This window comes from Triticum aestivum, chromosome 3B, assembly GCF_018294505.1.
Source record: "Triticum aestivum cultivar Chinese Spring chromosome 3B, IWGSC CS RefSeq v2.1, whole genome shotgun sequence".
Lineage (NCBI taxonomy): Eukaryota > Viridiplantae > Streptophyta > Magnoliopsida > Poales > Poaceae > Triticum > Triticum aestivum.
The window spans coordinates 419,464,301-419,492,234 of NC_057801.1; positions in this window are offsets into that span (position 1 = coordinate 419,464,301).

Genomic DNA, 27,934 nt, shown 5'->3' on the forward strand with positions numbered 1-27,934 from the left:
AGAAAACTACTGATGGGGTCACTACGACTTAAACCCTAAACCCTAAACATGATTTAATTCCCTGGCCAGGTAGAACCCGTCGAAGGAAAGACGGCTGGCACCCTCGGATCATACGATGCTTTTGTGCAGTTCCACTAAAATCGACCTGAGCATCCCTGATGACAAAGATATTGAAGAAGTGTGATTAGAATAATAGTAGTGGCACTAGTTCATGAGACATAAACTCATCACAAGTAGAAGCCGGTAGAAGTAGAGAAAGATCAACATGGAGATGGAGCTAAGGAAGTGGAGCAAGCCGGCTCCAAAAGGAAGATGGACTACCTGGGACGTTGCTACGTCTTGAGCTTGCGTTGGTTTTCCTCGAAGAGGAGAGGGTGATGCAGCAAAGTGTAGCATAAGTATTTCCCTCAGTTTTGAGAACCAAGGTATCAATCCAGTAGGAGGCTCCTCAAAAGTCCCATGCACCTACACAAACAAACTGAGAACTCGCAACCAACGCAATAAAGGGGTTCTCAATCCCTTCACAGCCACTTGCGGAAGTGAGATCTAATAAAGATAGTGTCGGCGTTTTGGGAACGGGGGTCCCCAGACTTGCCTGCCTGCGGCGTGCGGCGTGGCTCAAAGGGGGCCCAGCACGGCCCATCTTCATCAGCACAAGCTCAAGACCCTCGCGAGGGTCCAAGACTCGCGGGGCGGACGACAAGGAGCTTCCTCAGGCGTGGCCTCGTCAGGCTAGCTCACGAGGAGGCGGAGAGTTCAAGGCGGGGTACCTCGCGAGGTGCCCATGACGCAAGCCATGACGACCAAGGGCGCCAGCCTGACGCCAGACCGCGCAGTGTCCTTCTTTCCTCTTTGGTGCAAGGGGAGCAAGCGCAGGTGAGAGCATTAAGCAAAGGCATCCATTTCAGTGCAACAAGACCAAGACCAGTCCAACGGCAGGATGGAGGTCACCGTGGAGCCCAAGTCGGCGTCACCACCAGAGCCTTTGACAGGCGAGGACCAACTTTAGTCAGGATAAGTGTACTAGATGTTCCCCTTCAAATTGGCCAATTGTTGGTGCCCTTCCCGCTCAATATTTGGGAAGAGGCCCACGGCCTTTGCCTATAAATAGGGCAACCCACCCACAGGAGAGAGATCAAGAGAGAGAGATCGAGAGAGAGATCGAGAGAGAGAGATGGAGAGAGAGATTGAGAGAGGAATCTGGGGATAAGATAGGCATCTAGAATCAACCCCTCTGAAGGGACACACCACCACAAGAACAGACCCTCGCGAGGCTATTCTTCCTTGTATTGTTCATCATCAGCCCAAGAGGCAATCCACCACGCCACACACTAGAGTAGGGTATTACACCACAATGGTGGCCTGAACCAGTATAAACCCTGTGTCTCTTGCGTTGTTCTTCTCGTAGTTTAGATCCTAGCGATTCGGCGAGGAACAGGTAGGTAGAAGGCGAAACCTCCGCGCGCACCCCAGTGTTCGAACCTCAAGGGTCTGTCGGAACCCTAAATCCGACATTTGGCGCGCCAGGTAGGGGTGCTCCGGAATTCGTCTTCTGTCGCCCTGTTCTTCTCCGACCGTCGCGACCATGTCTGACGCACACCGGGTTCGCGCCGAGCGCCGAGCCGCCCTCGCTTCCCGCGTCGCCCAGACGACTCCCGTCGGTGGGCTCCCTCGTCGTTCCTCGTCGCCTGCTGTCAATGCCGCCACCGGCCCGGCAGGGAACGAGGAGCAAGCATCGTCCCAGCACCCGTCCATGAGGCGAGACAGCCGCACCGCTACGCCCTCGCTCACCCCCGCTGGTTCTTCGTCCCGCGTGCCCCGCGCGACCATGGAGGCTCGAGCTGCGCTCATCGCGGCAAACGAGCTCCTGCACTACCGCCCAGTCAACGACGCCCACGAAGAATGGCTCGACCGAGTCGCCGAACTCGTCCGCACCACTGGGGGCTCCCCCGCGCCATCTTTCTCACTGCACCACGCCCCTCCATGCGCGGGCAATGAAGCTCCCGGGGCGCCTTAGCCGCCTCCCCCTCAAGAAGGCGCCCTGGCTCCAAGGCGCGCGGTCCCTAGGCGGAACCCGCCCCGTCAGGAACCAGCGCGGTAGGAGCAGAGCTGCCAAGAGGTCCCTCGCCCTCGAGAAGCTGCCCGAGCGCTCCCTGCTCCGGCTCATCCCGACCATGCTCCTGCTCCATCATGTCAAGACCCCGCGCTGCACCCAGCTGCGGTGCACGGGAACCCGCAGGACCGAGCCCTTCGTCCTCCAAGGCCTCCTGTGGCCACAACGGGCTACCACACCTTCACCACTGAGCTACGCACCGTCGTGTGGCCCGACAAGTTCAAGCCAGACCTGCCTCCTTGCTACGACGGCACGGCTGACCCTGCAGAGTTCCACCAGCTCTACGAGCTGGGCATCGAGGCTGCCAACGGGGACGAGAAGGTCATGGCGAATTGGTTTCCCATGGCTCTCAAGGACGGGGCCCGCACCTGGCTTCTGAACCTGGCCCCAGGCACGATCTCCTCCTGGGATGAGATGCGCACCCGCTTCATCGCCAACTTCCAGGGTACTCGCAACCGGCCACCCGTCGTGAGCGACATGCGCCGCACCAAACAGCAACCAGGGGAAACCCTGCAGAAGTACATCCAGCGCTTCAACAACACACGCCTCAAGATTCCCAAGGTGACCGAGGAGGCCATCATCTCAGCCTTCTCTGACGGCGTGCGTGACGTCAAAATGAAGGAGGAGCTCGCAATGCATGAAGATCTGTGCACATCCTTGGAGTTGTTCAACCTGGCGACCAAGTGCGCCAGGGCTGAGGAAGGGCGTCTCTCCCTCCTCGAATTGCCTGCCGCAGACCCTGAAGAGAAGAAGCCCAAGGCCAAGGACGTGAAGCGCAAGGGGGCTGTCGTGCTCGCGGCAGAACCAGACACCAAGCGGGGCAGGGATCAGCCTGAATCCTCCAAGGGCAGTCGGTACTGCGTGTACCACGACCTCCACACCCATAACACCAACGAATGCCAAGAGCTCCGGGCCGTGCGTGAAGGACGGACTGGTCGGCGTCCCGACCGCAGCGATCGGGGCTACGGACAAGGAGGAGGAAGGAACGCAGGATGCTGGGAAGACCGCAACCCACGTCAAGGGTGGCGCGACCAACCTCGCGAGGATCGCTGGCAGGACCCGCCTCGTGAGGGAGGCTGGAGGGATCAGCCTCGCGAGGATCGCCCGCAAGGTAATGTAGGGCTCCCTCCGCTACCGCCGCAGCCAAGGAGAAATGAGGACCGTCATCAGGACGAGGGGGCTGGGGGCTTCCAGGAACCACGTGCGATCACCTGCATCCTATGCGGAGCCCAAGCCCCAGCCTCTCAGTGCATCTTCAAGCAGTTCGCCCGCGAAGTGAATGTAGTCCTCCCCAAGGTCGAGGCCACGCTCCCTCTCAGGTGGTCGGCGTGTGCCATCACGTTCAGCTCAGCGGATCAGCTAAAGTTCGCGGCCACAGCCGGAGTCCTCCCGATGGTTTGTTCCCCAATCATCAGCAACGTGCTAGTCACCAGGACCCTCATCGATGGCGAGGCAGGGCTCAACGTCCTGTCCGTGGAAACATTCAACAATCTCCAAGTACCCTACAGTCAGCTTCAGCCCACCAAGCCTTTCTCTGGAGTCACTGACGGCTCCACGGTCCCGATTGGGCAGGTCCGCCTCCCTGTCACCTTTGGGGCATGCGACAACTACCGCACCGAGCTCATCAACTTCGACGTCGCCCACATTCGCCTGCCGTACAACGCCATCCTCTGGTACCCAGCGCTGGCCAAGTTCATGGCCGTAACCCACCACGGCTACAACGTCCTCAAGATGCCAGGAAGTGGCGGAGCCATCACGGTGCCCTGCGAAGAGAGAGACACAGTTTGCTCCCTGGAGAGAGCCTTTCAGGCCGCATCACTAGAAGACCCGGATCGCGGAAGCAGGAGGCTTCCCGAGGCCGCCCCCAAGAAGAAGACATCGACCGGCCCGGCCCCTCGGGAGGCAGGACCCTCTGGGCCCGCGCCTGCTCAGGGGAAACCTCCTTCCATCGCATAGGGAAGCGCGCCTGGCGCCCTCCTCAGGCAGGGCTCGGGGGCTCTCCCCTGGAGGGCCGTCGACCTCACCAAGGTCACGAGGGAGGCGCTTGGGTACCACGTGGAGGCGTGCTTCGAAGCACGTTTCCATCAAGAAGGAGCAAGGCAAGGAGGGCCAAACCCTCAGGAGTTCATCAGCAAGGCCATTCAGGAGCTACATGAGTCAAGGGTCATGAGAGGCAGCCGCCGCTTACCCGCTGGGGACCCCATCCAGGCAAGGATGGTGGGCTGCGCGTCTGCATCGACATACCAGGGCTCAACCAGGATGCGTCTCAGGAGCGCCTCTGGCCTTTGCGAGTGGGACGCTGCGAGGGTCCACCTCACAGCTATGTTCGCATGCCTTACGGCTTGCCGAACGCAGCTGCTGCGTACCAGTGCATCATGAGGGCCATCCTGGAGGCTCAAGAGGTCAGGCGTTCCGCAGCCCTGGAGGAGATGGAGATAGTCCGTGAGGAGCCACCAGTGCCTCCGAAGCCTCCCGAGGCCCCAGGGCCTAGGGGCTCATGAGGATCTGCCCCCGCAGCCCACCGAGTCTGCTGCATCAACACCCCTTTGTCTTTAGTGTCATCAGGTGACATCTTTCTAGTTTCATTTCCAGCTGGGAGCACCCTCAGGGCTGCATTTTTCCCAGGCCACGCGGGTCCGTCCCTGTGGCGTGTATCTCTTTTATTTGATGTTCTTAGCTCACTCTGCTGGGGGCGCCCCTCGGGCTGCATTGTCCCCAAGCCGCTCGGGTCAGACCCAGTGGCATGTACCCCTCTTGCATTTATCTTAGGGCCATGTTTTCAACCCGTCATGCTTGTTGTTTGGTGCCTGTTCACGGTACCTTTTTCTTATTGGATGTTGCAAGCTTGCGCGTTAAAGGGGAGGGTGCCTGAGCATCGCGACTCAGGGCTCCTACTGGCTCTCTGGCCCTCACCCTCTGGTCTGCCCACGGCATCGCGCACCGGCATACTAGTGACGGGTGAGACCAGCCCGAGAGCCGGGACCCGATGATGTAGAGTTTCGACATCTAACCCAGCTTGTGCATTAAAGGGGGGGTGCCTGAGCATCGCAACTCAGGGCTCCTACCGGCTCTCGGGCCCTCACCCTCTGGTCTGCCCACGGCATCGCGCCCCGGCATACCAGCGACAGCTGAGACCAGCCCAAGAGCCGGGACCCGAGGACGTAGAGTTTTGACATCTAACCCAGCTTGCACGTTAAAGGGGGGTGCCTGAGCATCGCGACTCAGGGCTCTTACCGGCTCTCCGGCCCACACCCTCTGGTCTTCCCACGACATCACGCCCCGGCATACCAGCGACGGCTGAGACCAGCCCGAGAGCCGGGACCCGAGGACGTAGAGCATCGGCATCTAGCCAAATTTGCGGGAACACACTCCAAGATAAGGCCCATAGCCAGGCGCAACCTGCCTTGAGGTAGGCCCCCGTGAGTCCCGTGCTGGCTCACGGGTGCCCAGATACACCTCGTCAAGCCCTACCGTGCCAGCCATGTGTCAGGGCGGGGCTGTACAGGCCCCGGGGACTCCTCTCGGAGGGGAGCCCCCTCCCACGCACCAGTGGAAGCACCATGCTCCGCGCTGGCTGACGACACGACCGAGGAGCGGCTATGCCCGTACGCATACGAAAGTGCTATGCTCCGCGCTGGTGATAAACAACTGAGGGTGGCCCCCGGGCCGCATCAACCTCAGGGAGCCCAGAGGTCAGTGTCTAGCCTCATCGCAATGCCTCCCCTCGGGAGTGCCGTGCGAGGGGGCTGGGCATGGGGGCTACGCCTGGGTCACTCCCAAACGCACGCCACCCAGCCAGGCCTCCCGGGCCTGGTTCGTCGCGCGTTCCTCCCCGAGCGGAGCCAAGGTACGAAGGCCATTTGAGCGTCAAGGGGGACTCCTGAGCATTGCGACTCAGGAGCCTAACTGGTCACGTAGCCCCTCACTCCTTGGTCCCGTCCTAGTTTCCGGTCGGGGCTAACCGCGGTTGAGGTATGCGCGGGGCCGGGCTCTGCAGACGTAGAACGGTAGATCCACCCCCACATCTCACCTCCCTACTTGCTGTTCGAGCGCCAAGGGGGACTCCTGAGCATCGCGACTCAGGAGCTTAACTTGTCACGTAGCCCCTCACTCCTTGGTCCCGTCCTGGTTTCCGGTCGGGGCGAACGACGGCTGAGGTATGCGCGGGGCCGGGCTCTGCCGGTGTAGGACACAAGCAAGTAGGAAGGAAATAGCGCAAATTTCAAGGAATTCAAAAGAAAATATTACAGTCCATATTGTTATCACAGCACCAAATGCAAGTTTTAGCGCCACCCCGAGGCCTGATACATGTGCAGAAACTAAAAGCAGGACGGGAGCCACAACGGAGTCACTTGCCGGCCGTGGAGTTGCACAGAGCGGGTTTGCCTTGTGGAGCTGCCGGGCTGGCAGCGCTCCGCTTCGGCCTGGTGCTGAAGGCCCAGAACTTCCCCAGCAGAGCCTCCGCACGACCCTTCACGGCCTCAGCAGTGGCAGCGGCATGCTCGCCGCTCGCTGGCTCCAGCAGGCTGTCGAGGTCGACGTTGGGGTCGCGAAGATAGATGTGGGTGAAGACCCGCGTCAGCGCCGCAGAAGACAAGACGCGTGCCTCGGCCTCAGCCGTAGGGCCGAGGCCAAGGGCGACATCTTCAAGGGCACGAACCAGGAAAGGGAGTAGCTTGGCGGGGCCGTCCTCCTCGCCGGCCAGCGGGCTCTCCAGGCCGCTCTCATAAAGCGTTCTCAGTGAAGCGCGGGCCTTCTCCTCCATCTCCGCAAAGGCCACACGATCCTCGGCAAGAACTAGTGCCTTGCCGTCCAACTCGACCTTCCTCGCCTCCATCTCTCGCTCCAGCGCGCCTAGGCGATCATGGCGCTTCTTGAGCTTGGTATCCCAGTCCTTGACGGCCGCCTCGCGAGCCTTCATGCCGTCCTCCTGCTCTAGGCGAAGGCGAGTCTCCTCGGCGAGCCGGTCCTCCAGGCCCTTCAGCTCGCCCTCCAGCACCTCGCAATGACCTCGGGCATTAGCCGCCTTCCCCAAGGCGGCGTCGCGGGCAACCTTCGCCACAAGGACGGCCTGCTTCTCCTCGTCGCAGGACGTCGAGGCCTGGACCAGCGCCGCCCGAATCGAAGCATCGGAGCGAATCCAGCCAGAGGCTAGCTCCAAGTGCCCGGCCACCAAACAAGGGTCGGCGCTCAAAAGATCCCGCTGCAGACGGTCCAGTTCGGTAGCAGCACGATCCAGGAGAGTACAAGGAGACGGGGAAGCAGTAGTCAGCGGAGTAGGAGGAGAAGACGACAGTGTGACCACGGTGTCCTGAGGCGGAGCCTGCTGCGCCCCAGCGGCTGTGGTGGCGGCGTCAAGCGGGGGCGCCTCGGGAGTCGCCAGGGCCATAGGAGCCGAGGTCACCCCAGCCGGCTCGGCAGGGCCTCGCAGGGACGCTATCGGAGTATTGGACCACGAGTAGGCTAACCCGAGTCCCAGGACCTTTCAAGACATCGGGGCCGGCCGCGCCCCTCAAGCCGAGTCCCAGGAGCGACTCCAAGACAAGCCGAGTCCCAGACGGCGACTCCGAGATAAACCGACTCTGAGCTGGCGACCTCCAGAGAGGCCGACTATGGAGAGTCGGCCCATGACTCCTCCCTCATCCCGAAGTACAATGTGGGGTACAGTCACGGCGTGGCCGTTCCCCCTGCTTACGAAGGGCCGGCATGGCTACAGTGAGCCGTATCGCTGGAAGATCTCCGGCGAGGCGCGGCACTGTTGCCATGCCTGCCCTGACCTCAGCCACAGTGCGCCACGCGTTGTGCCCACGACGCCGGCCTGTATGGCCCGAAGATGGCGGGGCCGCCTGTAAGTGTGTGGGCCGAAGGCGCCCTGGGCGCCCTGAAGACGGACCTGTGGGAGTCGGCCTCCTTGGAGTCGGCCGACTCCTCCCCAAGGCCCCATGAGCCATTAACCAGATAGGATGGGGAATGGCGTCAGTGATCGCCCGATAGATGGCGGCACTGTTGTCACGACCCAGTGATCGAGCCTGCGTCATCAGGAGTGCCGCTACCGTATCAAGCCTGTCTGCGGGACCCGCCAGTCGGCGAGCCCCAGAAGCCGGCGGGGAAGACGACGGCCTGAGAGACAGACGGCTGGGACCCGCGCCCAGCCGGATTACTATTGTACCCCCGGGGGGTAGGCCTATATAAACCCCCCGGGGCACCCATGCAAAGGGTTCGGACCAAAAGAGAGATAGACCAGATAGCACAGGGAGGAGAGAGCTAGCCTTGCCCTCTCCTGCCTCCCGAAACAGCTCCAGGAGCACCATTGTAGTCACTTTGCCTTAGTGATCATCCGGAGACCCTGCAGAGCAGCAGTAGGGGTGTTATCTCCTAGGAGAGCCCTGAGCTGGGTAAGTTCCGCCGGCGTGCATGTCTTTGGCTCATCCCGCTTCCAGGCACCGGCGACGTTCTACTCGCTCCCACCATGATAAGCCATCCTTTGGCATATGTCGTATCCAACCCCCAACATTTGGCGCCCACCGTGGGGCGAGGTGCACCATCGTCCGGAGATCTGCTCTGGACGGGAACCCTGTTCCTCCCCGGCGAGCACAGCCAGCCCGGCACGCCGGATGGCGTCTGTGCCGACACGCTGCACGGCGCTGAGATCGCCTGTGCGGCCAGCTGCCTCGCCGATCTTATCAGCGAGGTTCGCCTCTCCGATGAGCCTGCGTCCGATGCAGGCACGAGTGTCCCCGAGAGCCTCCTCGCGGGCCTCCTCGACCAACTCCACGTCGCCGGCGAGCCCGCCGCGGACCTGGAGTCCATAGGATCCACCGACCCGATGCTGGTCGACTCCGACACCGCGTCGCTCGACGCGTTCCCCACCAACATGGTGGTCTACGATGAGCCGCTCCCTTACGCGGGGAGCGGCGGAAGCACCGTCACTAAGGTCCTCATCCTCGACCACGGCGAGCGCTCCAGCGAAGGAGTGCACGACCCGCTTGACGCGGCCCTGCGAGGCCTTGCAGCGTCGATTCCGGAAGACGCCGACACCGAGACGCTGGAGGCGCTCCGCCTTCAGCTCGTCGAGGGCGCGAAGAAGATGGCAAGCATGAGGCGCTTGTCAGAAGCTTACCAACGCGAGATGGATCGCGCCGTAGGCGGCTCGCCGGCTCCGACCGGGCCTAGCCGCCTAGGCGCGGTCTGACAGCGCGGCGCGGCAATCGCCAACCTCTTCGGGGCTGATCGCCCTGTGTATGCCACGCCTGCAGAGAATATCCGTGCTGCCCAGGCGGCGGCAGATGAGCTCGACAACTTCGAAGGCAAAGAGCGCCACGTAATGACGGAGTGAGTTCAGTAGCTCCTCGACGCGGCTGCCGCGCAGAATGATGCCGGCTGCCGCACCGAGGCGCCGCAGCGCCAAAACGACGACCCACCGCCTCGCCGATACCAAGGTGCGACGTCTCGGACGCCGACTGGCGGGGCCCGTGGGAAGAAGGACAAGGAGCCGGCTGTCAGCCACAGTCGGACTCACATCACCATCGAGCGCGACCAAGACGGCCGCCCCAAAGCGGTGGAACGGCGGGACGACTACCTGCCTCCCCCTCCTCGCAGAGAAAGGCGAGTCTCCCTGCCGCTCGTGGAACATCCGACTCTCGGCGACCGCCTTGGCCGCCGAGAGGGAGTCGGAGAGAACGACGCCCGCCACCGGATCGACCGACTCCACTGATCCCTGGCGCTGGAAGAAGAAGACGAGTTGGGTCCCCCTTCTTTGGACCCCGCATCTGAGATGAGCCCTTCCCCAAAGGGTTCACGCTCCCCCGAGACATGCCCAAATATACCTGCACCGTGAAGCCGGAAGATTGGCTGATCAACTACTCCATCGCCGTCAACATAGCGAACGGCAACAAGCGTGTTGCCGTAAGATACGTCCCGCTCATGCGCCAGGGCTCGGCCCGGACGTGGTTGAACAGTCTGAAGCCTTGCAGCATCAACAGCTGGGTCGACTTCACTGAGGCTTTCGTCCGCAACTTCACCAGCACGTACAAGCGACCTCCCAAGCCACGCCAACTCTCCTTGTGCGTGCAAGGCCCTGACGAGTCTACTCGCGACTACCTCACGCGCTGGGGTGAACTCCGGAACTCCTGCGAGGGCGTGCACGAGGTGCAGGCCATCGAGTATTTTACTGCCGGGTGCAGAGAAGGCACCCTCCTCAAGCACAAGCTCCTCTGCGATGAGCCGGAGACCCTCGATGAGCTGCTGATCACAGCGGACAAGTACGTCACGGCTGACTCCTCCATGAAGGCGGAGACTCGGGTCAGCACAACTGGCAAAGTCGCCCCTCAGGCTCCAAGAACTCCGTCTGGAGACACCAGTCGGCGGCAACAGCAGAATGACCAGAAGCGCAAAGCCCCGCAGCCGACTTCCAACAGTCGGCAAGTGGCAACAGCAGAAGACCAGCAGTTGGAGGGACCGCCTCCGACGAAGCGACAGAAGGGCGGCAAGTCCAAGTGGTTGCCGGCTTTCTCCTACGAGTAGACTCTAGATGGTCCCTACAAGTTCCACAGCGGCGCAAAGCCGTCAAACCACACCACCAGGAAATGCCACTGGCTGACCAGAATCGCCAAGGGGGACGGCCAGCTCCCTCCCCCTCCTGCTGGGCTGCCTCCTCCACAGCCGCCCCAGCAGCCGGCCGTCAGGCCAGTCGGCGCGATACAAGACGAGTTCCCGGATGAGCACGGAGCCTATGTGGTGTTCACCAGTGTAGCGGATGACCGACGCAGCAGGCGCCAACAACAGCAAGAAGTGAATGCGGTTGCGACAAGTACACCAGAGTTCATGCATTGGTCCGAAAAGCCTATCAGTTGGAGCAGAGCTGATCACCCAGAGGTGATGCCGAGTCCAGGCTCCTAAGCCTTGGTCTTAGGCTCCACACTCGCCACTGATAGGCGGGCCGCTCGCTTCTCGCGAGTACTGATAGACGGAGGCAGCAGTATCAACATCCTGTACAAGGATACAATGGAGAAATTAGGAATCAAGCGAAGACAGCTTCAGAGCAGCCGGACTGTGTTCCACGGAATCGTCCCTGGCCTTTCCTGCTCACCAATCGGCAAGATCCTGATAGATGTCCTCTTCGGAGACAAGGATCATTTCCGCCGAGAGCCAATTTGGTTTGAGGTGGTGGACCTTGAAAGCCCATATCACGCATTGCTTGGCCGACCCACTTTGGCCAAGTTCATGGCGGTCCCCCACTACGCCTACCTCAAGATGAAGATGCCGAGTTCCAAGGGAATCCTAACCGTGTCCGGCGACTACAGGAAGTCATCCACTTGCGCGGCCGAAAGTAGTCGGCTGACCGAGTCCTTGGTGATCGCGGCTGAGAAACGGCTTCTTGATCGGGTCGTGGCGATGGCCGGCAAGCAGCCTGAGTTATCGCCCGACCCTAAGGAGTCGGAAGCAGAAGGATCATTCAAGCCGGCCAAAGAAACAAAGAAGATACCATTGGACCCGGAGCACCCGGAGAGATACGCTGTCATGGGCACAGACCTTGACAGCAAATAGGAAGGCGAGCTCATCGATTTCCTCCGTGAGAATCGCGACATCTTCGCGTGGTTCCCCAAGGACATGCCTGGTGTCCCGACGGAATTCGCCGAGCACAAATTACACGTCCGGTCTGATATGAAGCCCATCAGGCAGCCCTTGCGCCGCCTGTCAGAAGAGAAAAGAAGAGTTGTTGGAGAAGAAATAGCCCGGCTCCTGGCAGCCGGCTTTATCATGGAAGTGTTTTTTCCAGAGTGGCTGGCAAACCCAGTACTGGTGCTGAAGAAGAACAAGCAGTGGCGGATGTGCATTGATTACACGAGCCTCAACAAAGCTTGTCCCAAGGACCCATTTGCTCTGCCGAGAATCGATCAGGTGATAGACTCCACAGCCGGATGCGAGCTGTTGAGTTTCCTAGACGCATATTCAGGATATCACCAGATCAAGCTGAACCCGGCTGACAGACTGAAGACCGCTTTCATCACGCCGTTTGGAGCCTTCTGCTACCTGACCATGACGTTCGGCTTAAGAAACGCCGGCGCCACTTTTAGCATTGCATGCATAATTGCCTCCTGAAGCAACTCGGCAGAAATGCCCACGTCTATGTGGATGATGTAGTGGTGAAGACGGAGAAGCATGGAACCTTGCTGGAGGACCTCAAGGAAACATTTGAGAATCTGCGCCGATTCCAGATCAAGCTCAACCCAGAGAAGTGCGTTTTTGGAGTACCAGCCGGCCAGCTCCTCGGTTTCCTGGTCTCCGAACGCGGCATAGAGTGCAATCCTGTGAAGATCAAGGCCATCAAGAGGATGGAAGCACCCAGACGACTGTTAGATGTGCATAAGTTCACCGGCTGTTTGGCATCCATCAGTCGATTCATCAGTTGGTTGGGCGAGAAGGCTCTCCCTTTGTATCAGCTCATGAAGAAGACGACCTTCTTTGAGTGGACTCCCAAGGCGGACGAGGCTTTTCTCCAACTAAAGAAGATGTTGACTACTCCCCCTGTGCTGGCGGCTCCGACTCCCAAAGAGCCCATGCTCCTATACATTGCCGCCACCAGCCGAGTAGTCAGCACAGTCATTGTAGTCGAGCACAAGGAGGAAGGGAAGGTGCTGCCTGTCCAGAGACCGGTATATTACTTGAGCAAGGTACTGTCGGCCTCCAAGCAGAACTACCCCCATTACCAGAAGATGTGCTACGGTGTGCATTTTGCCGCCAAGAAATTGAAGCCTTACTTCCGGGAGCATCCAATCACTGTGGTCTGCACAGCTCCACTGGCCGAGATCATCGGAAGCCGAGATGCTTCTGGCCGAGTGGCCAAATGGGCCATCGACCTGGCCCCCTACACCATCTACTACGAGCCCCGCACCGCCATCAAGTCGCAAGCACTGGCCGACTTCCTCGTCGACTGGGCCGAGACCCAGTATCTGCCGCCAGCGCCCGACTCCACCCATTGGCGGATGCACTTCGACGGCTCCAAGATGGGCACTGGCTTGGGAGCCGGCGTCGTCCTCACTTCCCCCAAGGGTGACAAGCTCAGATATGCGCTGCAGATCCACTTCGCCGCCTCCAACAACGTGGCCGAGTACGAGGCGCTCATCCACGGGCTCCGGCTTGCCAAAGAACTTGGCATTCGCCGGATCCTGTGTTATGGCGACTCTGACTTGGTGGTCCAGCAATCATCTGGCGATTGGGACGCCAAGGACGCACATATGGCGAGCTATCGTTTCCTCGTCTAGCAACTCAGCGAATACTTCGAGGGGTGCGAGTTCCTCCACGTGCCAAGGAACGACAACGACCAAGCAGACGCCTTGGCACGAATCGGCTCCACCCGCCAGGCAATACCATCTGGTGTCGCCCTCCAGCGCCTCCTCAAGCCTTCTATCAAGCCGTCACCAGAATCAGATTCAATCTTTGTGCCGACTCCGCTTGAGGAAGACGGATCCGACTCCAAGAAACACACAGTCGAAGCCGGCCCGGGGACTTCAGAACCCGGCCCGGGGATTGCAGTGGCAAGATCAAAGACTCCAGAGCTCGGCCCGGGGACTGCTCCAGTCGGCCCCGGGACTTTGTCAAATCAGCAAGCGGATGCGGACTCCAACCCGCCGCCTCCCAGCCCGGCCGCCCTTGTCCAAGTCGCACTAGTGGCAGTTGAAGAAATAGCAGCACCTTCATGGGCCCAGCCCATCCTCAGGTTCTTAGTAAACAGAGAGCTACCAACCAATGAAATCTTGGCTCGACAAGTGCAACGTCGAGCAGCAGCCTACACCATAGTCAACAGAGAGCTGGTCACGCGCAGCGTTACCGGCGTCTTCCAATGCTGCGTCGAGGCAGAACAAGGCCAAGCAATCCTCAAAGACATCCATGAGGGCGAGTGCGGTCACCACGCGGCCTCCAGGGCACTCATTGCCAAAGCCTTCCGGCAAGGTTTCTTCTGGCCAACCGCCCTGGAAGAGGCCAAAGAGTTAGTCCAAAAGTGCAAGGGGTGCCAGATTTTCTGTTCCAAGCCACTTCAGCCAGCTTCCGCATTCAAGACTATCCCCATCGCCTGGCCCTTTGCAGTCTGGGGCCTAGACATGGTGGGACCATTCAAGACGGCACGAGGTGGCTTGACTCACCTACTTGTCGCAGTAGACAAGTTCACCAAGTGGGTGGAGGTGAAACCCATCAAGAAGTTGAATGGTCCGACTGCAGTGACCTTCATCGCTGACATCACAACTCGGTACGGCATCCCACACAGCATCACCACCGATAATGGCACGAATTTCTCCAAAGGCGCCTTGGCCCGTTTCTGCGCGACGCAGGGCATCCGACTAGACCTAGCGTCCGTTGCCCATCCGCAGTCAAACGGCCAGGTGGAGCGAGCGAACGGCCTCATCCTATCCGGTATCAAGCCTCGACTCGTCGTACCGCTGGAGCAATCTGCCGGCTGTTGGCTTGAGGAGCTGCCAGCCGTCCTCTGGAGTCTGCGCACGACTCCAAACAAGTCAACCGGCTTCACACCCTTCTTCCTCGTCTATGGTGCCGAAGCGGTCATCCCAACGTACATAGAGTTCGACTCCCCGCGAGTCACCATGTACACCGAGGAAGAAGCAGAAGAAGCACATCAAGACGGTGTCGATCTGCTGGAAGAGGGCCGGCTGTTGGCACTCAGCCGGTCCAGCATCTACCAGCAGAGTTTGCGTCGATACTACAACAGGAAGGTCAGGCCAAGATCTTTCCAAGAAGGCGACCTTGTGCTCCGGCTGATCCAGCAAACAGCCGGCCAGCACAAGCTGTCGGCACCTTTGGAAGGCCCCTTTATCATCAGCGAGGTGCTAGGGAACAACGCCTACTACCTGATCGACGCTCAGAAGCCCCGAGCGCGCAAAAGGGACGACTCCGGCAAAGAGACAGAGCGCCCATGGAATGCAAATCTTCTTCGAAGATTTTACAGTTGATGCAGTATGTATCACACTACCCCTTTGTATTAAAGTACTATGACTTTGGGCCCCCCGAGACGAGCTCGGGGACTGCCCTTTTTGTTATCTGTATGATAAGAATTATGCCTTCGAGTACATTACTTTCATTACAAGCCGCTTGGCACCGGGACAGACTAGTCGGCCCGGGGACTTGCCGCCTTGCGCTATGAGGAGCTTCCCGCAGTCAGACAAGTAGTGCGCGGTGCCCAATCCGCCTCCTGGCAAAGCCGCAGCTCGCATAGCGACTGTAAGGCAGGCAGGAGTGAGGAAGAACGAGCACCCACACGAAAAATGGCTAAGGACCTAAAGCACGAACATAGCGTAAGACGGCCTCCAGCATTTCTGAAGCAGAAAGCCGACTCATGAGTAGTCGGCTCGCCGTCTTTATTAACCTCTATCAAGGACGGCCGACTCTTGGGTAGTCGGCCTGTCGCTTTCTATCCGACTTGCTAAAGAAACTCTAAATGGCCAAGTACTTGCCTTCTCGAAGTAGCCAAGCACTTGACCCAGCAACAGTTCGCAGAGCGGCTGTCCGACTGGCAAGGCAACGACTAAAGGAAGGCGGCAAAGGGAAAAGCCTAAAGAGTAGTAAGCAAGGAAAGACGGAAATCGGATAAATATTTACATAGGCCCTTGGCCGAATCTTCGAATAGAAGTTCAAGATACACCCCGCGGGTGGAATTGTTCGAATCTAACAAAGTTTTCAAAAGATTACTAAGACAGACAAGCAGAGGCGAAAAAAGCAGCCTAGGAGGCGGCATCTGAGATCGGAGGATCGGAGGAGACGGCGGTGTCAGGCGTCGGGGCAGTCGGCTAGGCGGTCTCGGTTTGATCGCCTCCGGCGGCAGTCGCCTTCTCTCGACGCGACTCGTTGTTGGAGGCGCAGTCGAGCTAAGGCTGGCCGCCTCCTCCGTCTTCTGGCACCTCCGCCTCGCCTTCGGCCTCCGCCTCGTCCTCCTCCTTGGTGCTGGAGTCGATCACCTCCGCCGAGTCTTCGCCATACTCCGGATTCATCCCGAACCACTCTGGCGGCACTTCCTCGCCGCTTTCAGCCTGCTCGGGCACGAAGACACTGGTGTCCGTGTACTCGGCGATGGCCGCCGCACGCTCGATAAGGGCGCCCTCCACGGCCTCCAGCTCGGCCTGGGCTTCTGACCGGAACGCGGCCAAACGGTCCAGGTCCAGCCCTGGATACCACGCCTTGACGAACTCCAAGGCATGGCGCGCTCCGGCCCGGGCCGAGGAGCCCTTCCAAGCTTCAAGACGGCCGGCGGCGACTTCCAGCCAGTCGGCGGTCCGACTGGCGGTGCGCAGAGCCGGCATGTCCAGGGACAAAGCGGCAACCGCCTGGGCGCCGGCATGCTGAAGCCGGCGCATCTGCCGGTGGGCCGAACGAAGACGGGCTTCAATGCTCAGGAGCTGCTCATCGACGGTTCGGGGGGCATTAGCGGCGATCTCCTCACCGCTTGCCCTTCGCGCCTCACGAGCAGCCTCGATGGCCAGAGGGACTGCCTGCGAGTGACCAGGGAAGAAGTCTGCCAAGACAAAAAAGAAGCAAGTTGAAAAATCAGAAGTCGGCCTGACACATAGTCGGAAGCCCGAAGAAACGAAAGAAACTTACCATCAACAATATCCTCGATCTCGTGGAAGCCGGAGGTCAGCATCGCCTCCCTGTCAGTCCAGGAGGAGCGCTCGCTCTCGAACTCGGCCAGGAGAGCGGCCTCCTTCTTCTCGGCCTCGTCCTGCGCCTTCTTGAGCAGCTCCTTCTGCTCGGCCAGCTGCGCTGCCAGCAGGTCGCGCTCCGCGGCAAGCTTGCTACACTCCTCCTCGGCACGCCGGGCGGTATTGGCCTCGCCCAGCTGCGCCTGAAGAACGGCGTTGGCTCCTGAAGAACGAAAGAAGAGACAAGTAAGTCGTCAACAAAGAAGATCACCGGGAAGATCCGTCCCGACTGCTCAGCAGTCGGCCCGAATCTCGGGGACTACAGCCCGCGGGTGTGCCAGCACGCCCCCGCGAAGAAGAAGAACTTACTCCGGCTTTCCAACAAGTCGGCAGCCCGCTTGCTCAACTCCTCAACATTGCGGTTGAAGGCAGTGGTACGGAGGTTGTGATACTCCTGCAATAAGTCATTGAAGACAAAGTTAGTATTTGGAGCTCGCCAGAGGGAGTTCCGAACCGCCTGCTCAGCAGCCGGCCCGGAACTCGGGGACTACACCCAGTGGGTGCGCTGGCGCGCCCCCACAGAGAAAAACAAGAATCAAAAAGAAGAAGGAAACGTACTCGGACGGCCGTCCGCGCTGCCAGATGCGCCCTGGTGCAAGTTTGAAGGGCGTCACCTTCAGCGCGCAGCTTCGCCTGAACGCCCAGAAGCGCTTGATTCAGCGGCCCGGTGCCGCCTCCGCGCACCCACCCGGTGGGCGCGGAGCTTGTGGCCTTGGCATCTAAGGTTGCCGAGCTGGCAGCGCCGGTCTCCCGAGGTCGTGGCGCCGGTCTCTCAAGACGGCGGCGCAACGGCGAGGCGACTTGGAGAAGCACCCGCGCCTCGGCCTCGTCCGTGACCGGCGGCTCCGACGGACCCACCGGCTATTTGCCGTGCGGTCTCCCAGACGGCGGTGGAGGCGGCGGTGGCTGCACGAGAGTGTCCGACATGGAAGCCTCGCCGCTCTCCTTCTCCATGACGGGGTTCTCGGTACCGGCCTCCCCGGTCTGCCCTGTGAACTCCAGAGGCGGCGGTGCAGACGACAGTGGGGGGACAAGCATCGTCGATCGGTGACACGCGGCCTCCTCGGCACGCCGTCTCGCCGCAAGGGCGGCTTCGGCATCCTCCAGCTTCTTTTGGGTGGAGGCGGCCGCCCTGTCGGCCTCCGCCTTCTCCAGACGTTCGGCCTCCTCCTCGCGCTTCTCCCGCGCATTTCGCTCTGTCGCCTCCCAGAGGTCGGCTGCGGGGTCGGCCCGCCGAGTATTGGCGGACGTTTCTGCCGACCCCATGACGGAGGGGAGGGCGACTCTCTCAAGGGAAAGAGGCGCCCTGAAGAAGAATGGAGGGAGTATAAAAGAGGACTCGGACAAGATTCAACGAAGGAAAATAAAAAAGCGTAAAGACTTACGCAGAGACTAGCGGCGGCCTTCTCACTTCCCTTCGGAAGCGGTTGGCCTTCGCGGCCGCCTCCTCCCGTTTGGTCGCGGCGGCCGCCCCCTTGAACTTCTTCAATTTGCCGCGGGTGCACTCGGCCCGGCGTGACGCCTCTTCGCGCCGCCTTGGCCAGCCAGGCCGGCGGAGGAGCCGGCGCCTGACGAGCCGACCCTCGGCTGGTGGTGCGGAGTGACTTCCCCTTCGGCTTCGTCGTCAGGCCAGTCGGCGAAGGTGGCCGAGGGCCTGAAGCCGCCTTCTTCTCCTTCTCCCCCGCCTTCGGCGTCGGCTTCCATCGCCGCCGCCCCCAAGTCGGGGTCATCGACATCGCTCTCCGCACGATCGGGAACATACTCACGGGGTTGTCTCGTGGCGCCGGCTGCAGGCTGCATAAGGGGATTCTAGCTCAAAAGAAACCGACAAGAGTCAGAAGCCGGAGTCGGCCGCAAAGAAGACAAAACAATAGAGGGACGCGACTTACCACTGGTGGGGGGTTGTTGCGCGAGTACGGCTCCTTGCCGAACTATCAGTCCTCCCCGAACTCGCAGTTCGCGATATAATTCACCATGTTTGCCACCTCCGCACGGGGCATCTCCTTGGTGCACATCCGACTCGGGTCTCGGAGGCCGCTCATCTGACAGATCAGGTGAGGCCGGCCTTGGAGCGGGAGAACTCGGCGCGCCACAAAGGCGGCCAGCAAGTCGGCCCCGATGAGACCCTCCGACAGCGTCAAGACTCGGAGTCGCGCTACGGCGGCGGCTCCGGCGGGAGTCAGTGTCTTGACTCGGTGAGACCAGCTGGGGAGCCTCCCAGTTAGGGGGGCGGCATTGTAAGGCGGCAGGTTGACCCAGTCACCGTCGGAGGCGAGGTTCTTCGCGTAGAAGTATGAGCGCTGCCACATCTTCACCGACTTGATCAGCGTGATGGGAGGAAAGGGGTTGCCGGCCGTCGAGCGCCGCATCGCGATGAAGGTGCCGCACTGGGCCGGCACGCCGGCGATGTGCGTGCCGAGCTTAGAAGAGAAGAATTCTCCCCATAGCTCGATGGTGGGGAGAACGCCGAGGAAACCTTCGCACAGAGTGGCGAAGGCAGAGAGCAACACCACCGTATTCGGAGTGAGGTGGTGCGGTTGAAGGCTGTGGAACTCCAAGAACGAGCGGAAGAAGCCACTCGCCGGCAGCCCCAGGCCGCGCATGAGGTGCGAGCGGAAGATGACCCGCTCGCCCTCCTCCGGCGCCGGCCGGATCTCCCCCTCCGGTGCGGCGCGGGCGCGCACGAGGTCCGCACTGGGGAGACGGCGTGTCCGGCAGAGGAACTCGATGTGTTCCTCTTCTACCTCCGAGCCATCCCATACGCCGGAGCGCACGGCGGGAGCCGCGGTGGAGGAGGAGCTCATCGTCGTAGTGTGGAATGCTATTGCTCAACGGCGGAGGCAGGAGGGAGAGAAGGCAAGATGAGGCAGGGGAACGGGGAAGAAGGGCGCACGTGCTGTGCCGCTCCGCTCCCCCCTGCCTACTTATAGCCCTATGGGCTGAGAAGCTGAGGGGGCGGGCGTGGGATTAACTGCGCATGATGCCCCCTTGCCGCCCCACGATTTACCCCACGAAGTTACTGCACGCAGTAACAATGTGGGAAAACCAACCGTCCACGGCCGCAACGGATCCATTTGTATGCCGAGGCACGGTAGTGGCGGGCCCCACCTGACGGCCCGTCCCATCACGCGCGTGGGCAGGCAGACTGCCCTCTCCACGTGGTGTCGCGCGATAGGACCGCCCTGATGGTTGCGGGGAAGCGTATCAGGCACGCTGCCTGGTTTCCTGCCGTGACTTTTGAGCTGCGGCTCTTCGCTAAACATCCGACTCTCGACAGTCGGCCCAAGGGAAGACGGCAGCCGAGTTCCAGAGTCCGCTCCTGGAAGGTTGAAACTGTTGAAGCCCCACAATGCAGCGTCCGCAGGGCTTCACCAGCTTCGGGGACTACTGTCGGAGTATTGGGCCACGGATAGGCCAACCCAAGTCCCAGGACCTTTCAAGACATCGGGGCAGGCCGCGCCCCTCAAGCCGAGTCCCAGGAGCGACTCCAAGACAAGCCGAGTCCCAGACGGTGACTCCGAGATAAACCGACTCCGAGCTGGCGACCTCCAGAGAGGCCGACTATGGAGAGTCGGCCCATGACTCCTCCCTCATCCCGAAGTACGATGTGGGGTATAGTCACGGCGTGGCGTTCCCCCTGCTTATGAAGGGCCGGCATGGCTACAGTGAGCCGTATCGCTCGAAGATCTCCGGCGAGGCGCGACACTGTTGCCATGACTGCCCTGACCTCAGCCACAGTGCACCACGCGCTGTGCCCACGACGTCGGCCTGTACGACCTGAAGATGGCGGGGCCGCCTGTCAGTGGGCGGGCCGAAGGCGGCCTGGGCGCCCTGAAGACGGACCTGTGGGAGTCGGCCTCCTTGGAGTCGGCCGACTCCTCCCTAGGGCCCCACGAGCGATTAACCAGATAGGATGGGGAATGGCGACAGTGATCGCCCGATAGATGGCGGCACTATTGTCACGACCCAGTGACCAAGCCTACGTCATCAGGAGTGCCGCTACCGTATCAAGCCTGTCTGCGGGACTCGCCAGTCGGCGGGCTCCAGAAGCCGGCGGGGAAGATGACGGCCTGAGAGACAGACGGTTGGGACCCGCGCCCAGCCGGATTACTATTGTACCCCCGGGGGGTAGGCCTATATAAACCCCCCGGGGCACCCATGCAAATGGTTCGGACCAAAAGAGAGATAGACCAGATAGCACAGGGAGGAGAGAGCTAGCCTTGCCCTCTCCTGCCTCCCGAAACAGCTCCAGGAGCACCATTGTAGTCACTTTGCCTTAGTGATCATCCGGAGACCCCGCAGAGCAGCGGTAGGGGTGTTATCTCCTACGAGAGCCCTGAAGCTGGGTAAGTTCCGCCGGCGTGCATGTCTTCGCCTCATCCCGCTTCCAGGCACCGGCGACGTTCTACTCGCTCCCACCATGATAAGCCATCCTTTGGCATATGTCGTATCCAACCCCCGACAGACGCCTGGGCAGGAGAGGCCCGCGCGTCATGTTCATCTTCTTTCACGAGCAGAGGCGCTGCCGCGGATGGAGTCTCAGGAGCCCCCTTCGGCTTCTTTGCCGTGGGCGCCAGCCTAGCCGGGCGATACGGACGTCAAGCCTCAGCGACGAAACAAGAAACAAGACAGGGATCAAGCACTTACAGGTCGTCGCCAGCAGGCTCGAGCAGCCTTCGGCCGTACTTGAAGCCCGAGAGCCGGTTGCAAGGATCAACCTCAAGGAGCGCGGTGCAGCTGGGGCGCCTGCGGGTCGCCTCGGGGCTGGGGCGTACCCGCGGGGGATCAGCCCAGTCCGGTCCTTCTTCGGGACCAGGGGCAGGCTCCCGCCGCCCTGCTCGTCATCATCCTCGTCATCGTCACTTAGAGGAAGGCAGAGAGCGCGGGACTTGCGCCAAAGAGGTGGAGCCCTTGACTCTGCCTCGGAGTCAGCCCCCTTTTCCTGCTCCCCTTCCTCCCTCTCTTCGCTGGAGTCGCCCGAGGATACCTCCACCAGGTCCTCGGGAGCCTCCGCGGGCGCAGGCCTGTCCCTATTGAAGGCGGGCATGGACCCCACAACCTGCTCCCAGTCCTCACAAAGGAACAGGGGCGTCGGAGCGCCCTCCAGCCTTGCCACGTCGCCCCCGACCAAATACTGGAGGACCGCGGCCAGATCCTCCTCGGCCAGGACCGTGGGGCTCGGGTGGGGCCTCCACATCGGAAGCGAGTACTGACAAAGCGGAGCCAGCTGATGCTCCAGGAACTCCCTCAGCAGCGAGGCGCCAGTCAGCTTCGCCGCCGCCATGCTGGCCGGCCTCAGATCCACATCCATCTTCTCCAACACCAGCCTTGCGCGGGGATCCACAAGCTACACTCGAGACCAGTCTCGGAGCTCGAGGGGTGCACCGTGGGCAAGACCAGCTGGGGGTGGAAGCGCCCAGCATCAACCAAGACCCACTTGCTCTTGAAGCCCTCAATCCTTTTCCCGGGGTTCGAAATGGCGATGGAGCTGTCGTACGCGACGAAGCTCGCACACGCAGAGACGGAACCACGAGAGGGCCGGAGGGAGAAGTAGTGGCGCAGCAAGGCCACTGAGGGCTTCACCCCCGCGTGAGCCTCACAATAGTAGGCGAATATTGCCAGAAGGAGGACAGAGTTGGGGTGGAGGTGTAGAGCTTGAAGGTTGTAATGGCAGAGGACAGAAAAGAAGAATTCAGAGAAGGGAGGCACCAGACCGGCGACAATGGCGCTCATGAAGAGCGGATAGAAGGTGCTCCCTTGGCCCTCAGGGAGGGCAGAGCCGGCATTGAACACCTTCGCCCCGTCGACGCCCTGCGCCGCCGCCATCTGGTGCACCCGGGCAAGGCTCGCCTCCGACACGTTCGGCAAGTCCAAGGCGGACGAATACCAAGCTCCGACTGGGGCCTGGCGAGGCGCCATGTATGGCTAGGGCACGCGGTTGGAGTAGATCTGGAGATTTTGAAGGCAGGAAGGAGAGGCGCAAGAAAGGGGATCTGAGCAGCAACTGGAGAGAGCAAAGGAGGCAGAAGGAAGATGCCGCTCCTTATCAACTCGCGCGGTTGTGGAGGCGCCCACGTCCAATCAACTGCCACGCGGCGCCCAAGGCCGTAGGCTGTTAGGGCCCGCGACGCTTCACACTTGCCCTATTGCCTCTCTGCTCGGCCATGTCCGGGCGCGCCTTGGGCCCGGGGGCTACTGTCGGCGTTCTGGGAACGGGGGTCTCCAGACTTGGCTGCCTGCGGCCTGCGGCGTGGCTCAAAGGGGGCCCAGCACGACCCATCTTCAGCAACACAAGCTCAAGACCCTCGCAAGGGGCCAGGCCTCGCGGGGCGGACGACAAGGAGCTTCCTCAGGCGCGGCCTCGTCAGGCTGGCTCACGAGGAGGTGGAGAGTTCAAGGCAGGGTACCTCGCGAGGTGCCCATGACGCAAGCCATGACGACCAAGGGCGCCAGCCGGGCGCCAGCCCACGCAGTGTCCTTCTTTCCTCTTTGGTGCAAGGGGAGCAAGCATAGGCGAGAGCATCAAGCAAAGGCATCCATTTCGGTGCAACAAGACTAAGACCAGTCCAACGGCAGGATGGAGGTCACCGTGGAGCCCAAGTCGGCGTCACCACCAGAGCCTTTGACAGGCGAGGACCAACTTTAGTCAGGATAAGTGTACTAGATGTTCCCCTTCAAATTGGCCAATTGTTGGCACCCTTCCCGCTCAATATTTGGGAAGAGGCCCAGGGCCTTTGCCTATAAATGGGGCTAGCCACCCACAGGAGAGAGATCGAGAGAGAGATCGAGAGAGAGATCGAGAGAGGAATCTGGGGATAAAATAGGCATCTAGAATCAACCCCTCCGAAGGGACACACCACCACAAGAACAGACCCTCGCGAGGCTGTTCTTCCTTGTATTGTTCATCATCAGCCCAAGAGGCAATCCAACATGCCACACACCGGAGTAGGGTATTACACCACAATGGTGGCCTGAACCAGTATAAACCCGATGTCTCTTGTGTTGTTCTTCTCGTAGTTTAGATCCTAGCGATTTGGCGAGGAACAGGTAGGTAGAAGGCGAAACCTCCGCGCGCACCCCAGTGTTCGAACCTCAAGGGTCTACCGGAACCCTAAAACCGACAGATAGTATGATAAGATAAATATATTTTTGGTATTTTATAAGATAGATGCAAAAAGTAAAGATGCAAATAAAGGTAGACTGAAAGAAAATATGATAAGAGATAGACCCGGGGGCCATAGGTTTCACTAGAGGCTTCTCTCAAGATAGCATGAATATTACGGTGGGTGAACAAATTACTGTCGAGCAATTGATAGAAAAGCGCATAGTTATGAGATTATCTAGGCATGATCATGTATATAGGCATCACGTCCATAACAAGCAGACCGACTCCTGCCTGCATCTACTACTATTACTCCACACATCGACCGACTCCTGCCTGCATCTAGAGTATTAAGTTCATAAGAACAGAGTAACGCATTAAGCAAGATGACATGATGTAGAGGGATAAACACATGCAATATGATATAAACCCCATCTTGTTATCCTCGATGGCAACAATAGAATACGTGTCTTGCAACCCTTTCTGTCACTGGGTAAGAACACCGCAAGATTGAACCCAAAGCTAAGCACTTCTCCCATGGCAAGAAAGATCAATCTAGTAGGCCAAACCAAACTGATAATTCGAAGAGACTTGCAAAGATAACTCAATCATACATAAAAGAATTCAGAGAAGATTCAAATATTATTCATAGATAAACTTGATCATAAACCCACAATTCATCGGATCTTGACAAACACACCGCAAAAAGAGTTTACATCCAATAGATCTCCACAAGAAAGGGGGAGAACATTGTATTGAGATCCAAAATGAGAGAAGAAGCCATCTAGCTAATAACTATGGACCCGTAGGTCTGTGGTAAACTACTCACAACTCATCAGAGGGGCAAGGATGTTGATGTAGAAGCCCTCCGTGGTTGATTCCCCCTCCGGCAGAGTGCCGACGAAGGCTCCAAGATGAGATCTCGCGGATACAGAAGGTTACAGCGGTGGAAATTGTGTTTTGTGGTGCCCCTGGATGTTTTCGGGGTATGTAGGTATATATAGGAAGAAGAAGTACGTCGGTGGCCGCCCGAGGGGCCCACGAGACAGGGGGCGTGCCCTACAGGGGGGCGCGGCCCCCTATCTCGTGGGGCCCTCGGGAGCTTCTTGACTTGCACTCCAAGCTCTCCGGATCAGATTTGTTCCAAAAATCACGCTCCCGAAGGTTTCATTCCATTTGGACTCCGTTTGATATTCCTTTTCTTCGAAATACTGAAATAGGCAAAAAAACAGCAATATGGGCTGGGCCTCCGGTTAGTAAGTTAGTCCAAAAAATTATATAAATGTGTAAAGTAAAGCCCATAAACATCCAAAAGGGGTAATATAATAGCATGGAACAATAAAAAATTATAGATACGTTGGAGACGTATCAAGCATCCTCAAGCTTAATTCCTGCTCGTCCTCGAGTAGGTAAATGATAAAAAGAGAATTTTTGATGTGGAATGCTACCTAGCATAATTCATAATGTAATTTTCTTCATTGTGGCATGAATGTTCAGATCCAAATGAATACAAAATAAAAGTTCATATTGACATAAGAAATAGTAACACTTCAAGCATACTAATCAGAGTAATCACGTCTTCTCCAAATAACATGGCCAAAGAAAGTTCATCCCTACAAAATCATATAGTTAGGCTATGCTTCATTTTCGTCACACAAAGATGTTCCCAACTTTTATACCCCCGATGACAAGCCAAGCAATTGTTTCATACTTAAATAATCTCAAACTTTTTCAACCTTCACGCAATACATGAGCGTGAGGCATGGATATAACACTATGGGTGGAATAAAATATGATGATGGGGATTGTGTGGAGAAGACAAAAAAGGAGAAAGTCTCACATTGACGAGGATAATCAACGGGCTATGGAGATGCCCATCAATTGATGTCAACATGAGGAGTAGGGATTGCCATGCAACGGATGCACTAGAGCTATAAATGAATGCTCAACAAAAGAAAACTAGTGGGTGTGCATCCAACTTGCTTGCTCACGAAGACCTAGGGCATTTGAGGAAGCCCATCGTAGGAATATACAAGCCAAGTTCTATAATGAAAAATCCCCACTAGTATAAAAAAGACAACTTATGAGACTCGCTACATGAAGAACAAGGTGTTACTTTGAAGCACAAGTGTGGAAAAAGAGATAGTAACATTTCCCTTTTTATTTGTTTCCCTTTTTCTTTTCTTTTTTCTCTTTTTTTTCTTTTTTTTGGGCCTTTCTTTTTTTTGGCCTTTCTTCTTTTTTTTTTCTTTGGACAATGCTCTAATAATGATGATCATCACACTTCTATTGATTACAACATAAGAATTACAACTCGAAACTAGAACAAGATATGACTCTATATGAATGCCTCCAGCGGTGTACCGGGATGGTGCAATGAATCAAGAGTGACATGTATGAAAAATAATGCTTGGTGGCTTTGCCACAAATACGATGTCAACTACATGATCATGCAATGGCAATATGACAAAATTAAAGTATGTCATGATGATGATGAACGGAATGGTGGAAAGTTGCATGGCAATATATCTCAGAATGGCTATTGAAATGCCATAATGGGTAGGTATGGTGGCTGTTTTGAGGAAGATATAAGGAGGTTTATGTGTGATAGAGCGTATCGTATCACGGGGTTTGGATGCACCGGCAAAGTTTGCGCCAACTCTCAAGGTGAGAAAGGGCAATGCACGGTACCGAAGAGGCTAGCAAAGGCGGAAAGGTAAAAGTGCGTATAATCCATGGACTCAACATTAGTCAAAAGAACTCATATACTTATTGCAAAAATTTAGAAGTCGTCAAAAATCAAGTACTATGCGCATGCTCCTAGGGGGATAGATTGGTAGGAAAAGACCTTCGCTCATCCCCGACCGCCACTCATAAGGATGCACAAGCCAAGTACACTTCATGTTTCAAATTTGTTACATAACTTTAACCATACGTGCATGCTACGGGATTTGCTAACTTCAACACAAGCACTCTTTGAATTCATAATCACCCAACTAGCATGACTTTAATATCACTTCCTCCATATCTCAAAACAATTATCAAGTATCAAGTTGATCATAGCATCCAATTCACTTCCTATGATAGTTTTTATTATACCCAACTTGGATGCTCATCATTCTAAGACCAGCTTTATGACCATAGCAAATACCATGCTGTTTTAAAAGACTCTCAAAATAATATAAGTGAAGCATGATAGACTAGTAATTTCTTCAAAATTAAAACACCACCGTGCTCTAAAAGATATAAGTGAAGCACTAGAGCAAAAACTATCAAGCTCAAAAGTTATAAGTGAAGTACATAGAGTATTCTAGCAAATTCTAATCAAATAGGCTTCTCCCAAAGGTATATAAAGCAAGGATGATTGTGGTAAACTAAAAAGCAAAGACTAATATAATACACGACGCTCCAAGCAAAACACATATCATGTGGCGAATAAAAATATAGCTCCAAGTAAAGTTACCAATGAACGAAGACGAAAGAGGGGATGCCTTCCCGGGGCATCCCCAAGCTTAGGATTTTGGCTATTCTTGAATATCTTGGGGTGCCATGGGCATCCCCAAGCTTAGGGTCTTGCCACCCTGTATTCCATAGTCCATAAAAGCTTTACCCAAAACTTGAAAACTTCACAACACAAAACTCAACAGGAAATCTTATAAGCTCCGTTAGCGAAAGAAAACAAAACCACCACATAAGGTACTGCAATGAACTCATTCTTTATTTAATTCGGTGTTAAACCTACTGTATTCCAACTTCTTTATGGTTCATAGACTAAATTACTAGCCATAGATGCATTGAAATAAGCAAACAACACACGGAGAACAGAATCTGTCAAAAACAGAATAGTCCGTAGCAATCTGTAACTAACGCAAACTTCTGGAACTCTAAAACTCCTACCAAAATAGGAAGTCCTGGAAAATTTGTCTATTGAACAGCAACAAAAAGAATCAACGCAAAAGCACGTTCCTGTGATTTAACAAAATTATATTCGTGCGCGCAAAGTTTCTGTTT